Raw genomic sequence first — 4,684 nt, 5'->3', positions numbered from 1 at the left:
ATTGTCAAATTGTAGTTTAGCAACCGTAACCGAGCTCGGCGGGCCTGTCAAGCTTTAGGTTGTCGAACTGAGATTTATATTCTGCGTGTAAAGAGTTTGGAGGTGTAATTTCTTTAGTCTTTGCAAAATCAGTAACAAAACAGAAAGGAATGGATTAAACGATGTTTGTATTTTGGGACTTTTTCCACCTTTAGTTATTGACAGGACAGCTAGGTGAGAAAGGGTAAAGACCAGGGAATTGCCGGAGGTCGGCTTTGAACCCTGAACCTCTGCATCGAGGTAGAAACCGCCAAGTACATGTGCGCCTGCTCTACCACTGGGCCAACCTGGCCAGGATTACACACTGTTTGTCTGTATTAACATGCTGTGCCACGACGGAAAGCTTGACAGGCGTAGCAAAAGCTACTAAGGATAGTGGGGCCTAAGAAATGGTGTAGATGTCAAAAGTTAAAGGGGGGAAAAAATGTAATTTGCTGACAGCAGATCCCCAGTCAGCCAATGTTTGAGCTCTACTAAAGTATTAGCCTTTCTGCTTCTTTAATGCTAATAATTTACCTTGTGAATTTACAGATGTAATAGCTAAAAATGGTAGGCTACTCATAAAGCAGGGTTTGATTGACCTGTCCTCTTTTTTTTCTGTGGAATGGATTATGCTGTATTACATTGCACAGTCAAATTCATAGACATTGAAGTGTTGTTGAGAATGTGTTTCAGCCAAAGTAATATGTCTTTTATTGGAGGCAGCTGTCAGCTTTGTAGATTTTAGAGCTATGGTGAGGCAGCGATTGAATGATTGACTTTTACAGTGTTACACCACAGTTTATGACTGATCCTTGTCTGAAATGGTCTCAGTGTAATTCAGATTAAAACTCTACTTTCAAGTTGAGAAATCGGCCTGCAGTGGAAAGAAAAAGCACCCGAACGAAAAAAAGTTGACCACAGCTGTTGTGTTGTCATGCTATGTTAATCATGATTGCTTTTCGTGGGAATCAAGTGCTCCTCCTGCCTTTAGCTCTTTATGTACAGTGAATTATATATGTCCAAACATGATATGAATGTGAATTATTAATGTCATCAAAGAACTTCTACTGTCCCAAGGAGCTGTATGATAATATCATAAACTTCACATTTATGTAAATGACTGTGGCTCATCTGTATTCAAATTCCTTCTGACATTAGAACCATGAACCCACTGTGTATATGTCGCTTATTTGAATAATAAATCTATTTTCTCAGAGACTCAGCTTGAGAGTTGTTTTTTTTCCTCACTGGAAACTGTCTCATTGATGTATCAGTATCACTTACACAAGAGAATGGATATTGAATGTGTCTCTCCCTGAACATTAAGCTTTTATTTTGCTAAACAGTGCAAGGAAGCTTGGTTGCTGATTTGTTTATGCAAAATCATGCAAAGTCATCTACAGCGTGTCATGCTGTTTGGTAAAGCTATAGAATTTTGAAAACTCATGCCGAGCCACATATATTTTAGCCATCTAAAAACATGTATCCTGACCTCTGACAATCACCAGTCCTTTGTGATCAACAGGCAGGAATAAACCACGTACTGTATTTCCCTGAAGGCGCGGCTGTGTACACAGCTTTTTTTTTCACCCTTTGCTTTCAGTTATCTGCTCACAGCAGGTTCCCTATCTCCCTGTCAGCTTATTTTCCTGCCTCACCCGAGAAAGTTTATCCTATTTCCACATCACCACTGGTAGAAATATCAGGCTTCCTTAACTTTAGATCTAATTCCCACAATAATTACCAGTTGTATCATGCCATTGCAAGACAATATTACCATGCACCCTAAAATATTGAGCAATGGTTTATTTTTTTAGCGCTTTTGAGAAATGCACAACCTAATGTGTCTTCTAAACTGATTAGCTGGATTACAGCATTTCTACATAAAAATACAAGGAGGTCTAAGGAGCCCGGTTCATCTCAGAGCCAGCAGATGGCAGTAAACACAAAGCTTTCATTGGTCTGTGACAGCATGACCATATAATTAGGGACCGTCCTTTTTTATCCTGTCTTCCCTTTCTGTTTAACTACCTTGATGTGGCAAATGTTCCAGAACATCACTACCATGGCATACATATATTTCCATTCACAGGCCTAGTACTAATTGAAGATTAAAGCAAGCTTCAGCTACCGAGTAATATAATGCGTTCATAAAGCAAAAGAGTTAAATACCAACTCTGTTACAACTGTCTCTGGTTTCCGAATCAGAATCCGAAATACTTTATTGATCCCCGAAGGGAAACTCTGTGTTACAGTTGCTCAGATATTAGAAAGATAAGAAATATAAATAAAGAAATAAAGAATATAAGGAGTGTGGATATTACAGTAAAGGAATATTATGACAGTATTTACATAAATACATAATTAAGGTGTTGCAATGGTGAAAAGTAATAATAATAAAATAATAATAATAATAGTAGCGTTGAGTATTGCACACATTACAAGCCAGTGTTATTGCACAAAACAGTGATATTGTCCAGTTTCAACCCTCTAAGTGTCTGTGTGTGGACACTTAGAGGGAGGAGTATATAAGTTTGATGGCCACAGGCAGGAATGACTTCCTGTGGCGCTCTGTGGTGCATTTTGGGAGAATGAGTCTATCAATGAAAGTGCCTGTGATTGAGCAGCAAGCCATGGAGTGGGTGCGAGACATCGTCCAAGATGGCATGTAGTTTGGCAGCGTCCTCCTCTCTGACACCACCAACAGAGAGTCCAGCTCCACCCCCGCGACGTCACTGGCCTTGCGAATCAGTTTGTGTGAGTCTGTTGGGTCCGCTACCTCAGCTGCTGCCCCAGCTGCAACAGCAAAGAGGATAGCACTGGCCACCACAGACTATAAACACTCAGCATCTTCCTGCAGATGTTGAAGGACCTCAGCCTCCTCAGAAAATAGAGACGGCTTTGGCCTTCCCGTAGAGGGCTTGAGTGTTCTTGGCCCAGTCCAGTTTATGTCCAAGTGCACTCCCCGGTATTGTAGTCCTCCACAATGTCCACACTGACCCCCTGGATGGAAACAGGGCTCACTGCTGCTTGGCTCTCTTGGATCCACCACAGCTCCTTGGTCTTTGTCACGTTGAGCTGTAGATGGTTCTGCTCACTCCATTGTGAGCTTCCATTATCACTTCCATTATCCTTCAGCAAAGAAGAACCCGAGAATGGAACATAATAATGTAATTTAATTATGGAAAGTTTAGTTTGATGTCTTATTGCTGTGACAGAGTCATAAAATTGACCGATTCTAAGATAGCTGCTTTTCTGTGAGTGTCTTATCTCAACACTACAGAATTTGCTTTACTAAATTATGTAGTGAAGAGTGCTTAACTTTATTTAATGTGTGCCTAACATAGAATCAATGGCGAAAGAAGTTCTTTTACTTAAGTAAAACTAACAAACCAAACTGTAAAAAACATTCTTTTACAAGTTAAATTCCTACATGGATAATGTAACTTAAATAGCTAAATGCAGTACTGTAGTAGAACCTAATGCAGATGATTAGCTCCTGTTAGTGTTCTACTATTACATTAGATCTTAAATGCATATGTACTGAGGTACTGTTAGCAGCATTTTACTGTGTAGCTGGTCAAAGTGGAGATAATTTAGTTGTTTAATGACATAACATCAAATTCCATAAGCTGTCAAATAAGTGTTGTATAACAAAAGTATAATGTGTATCTCTGTATTTTAGTGCAGTAGAAGTATGTTCCACTGGAATTGTACCCTGTATGATTTCATGTAACAAATTGATTGATTGAAGTGTCTCAAAAGGTAATTTCTGTGGGAAAACAATTCCGCGTCCTACACGGCAACAGCGTAAATGACGAAGTTGAACATATTTCCCAACTTCTAGATTTTCCCACTGAAATTTGAGGCTCATGATTCACAGTAAGTGTGATGAATTGCCAAATGATGCTGGTGACAGTTACCGCTTATGGATGGATAACTTTAGCTTGAGTGGGTGGTTATGACATACAGGCTAATAATCATTTAGGTTGATTATTTACAGACAAGATTTAGCCGATGGGGCCGGAGGAAGTCTAAGGGACATGTTTGCATCAACCTTAATTTATTAATCCTCAAGTTCTGGCAAGGTCACAAAAAATTATTAGACATCTTTATAAAATAAACATTTAACAAGAAATAAATGAATTTACAAAAGTCTAAACTTAGCATCCAAACACATGTCAAATTGCATTGACATCTATAGGATCTTTTGTTTTATATCTCCCAAAAGGGGTGCAGCCTTGATGTTTTGAGAAGTAGCCTGCCACTCCAAAATGTAAGTCGAGTGCAGATTTGAGTTGCTCATGCGTCACTTTGCGACAAGTAGCCTACAAGATGCTAACGAGAGACTTCTGTAATGTCAGTACAGTAAAAATGGACCTACTTAACCAAGTTCGTTCACTGCTGGCTACAAGTTAGCATCAAACACAACAAAGGCTGTCACTTGAATGGCGTTTTGAGCTAACGTTAGCAATCAAACAACCGTAGATAGCCAAACCATTTTTTTTTTAAAACTGCTAGCTTAGCTACAAGCTAGCAATCAAACACAACAAAGGCTGTCACTTAAAAGGCGTTTTGAGCTAACGTTGGCAATCAAACAATCACAGATAGTTACATTTTTGAAATTATTCTCATCTTCTGTCATTGTTTGTAATGAGAAAAG

The 4,684-nt window shown here is 39.2% G+C and overlaps 1 protein-coding gene across 2 annotated transcripts in view; it reads left to right on the top strand.

The window, feature by feature from the left end:
- Positions 1–4,684, top strand: part of clic5a (chloride intracellular channel 5a) — a 24,360-nt gene that overhangs the window by 6,590 nt on the left and 13,086 nt on the right. The gene's annotated exons all lie outside the window — the stretch shown is intronic.

Source organism: Etheostoma spectabile, chromosome 24 (genome assembly GCF_008692095.1).
Source record: "Etheostoma spectabile isolate EspeVRDwgs_2016 chromosome 24, UIUC_Espe_1.0, whole genome shotgun sequence".
Classification (NCBI taxonomy): domain Eukaryota; kingdom Metazoa; phylum Chordata; class Actinopteri; order Perciformes; family Percidae; genus Etheostoma; species Etheostoma spectabile.
Note: the sequence above shows the minus strand (reverse complement) of the source record. Positions and strands in the feature narration are given on the sequence as shown.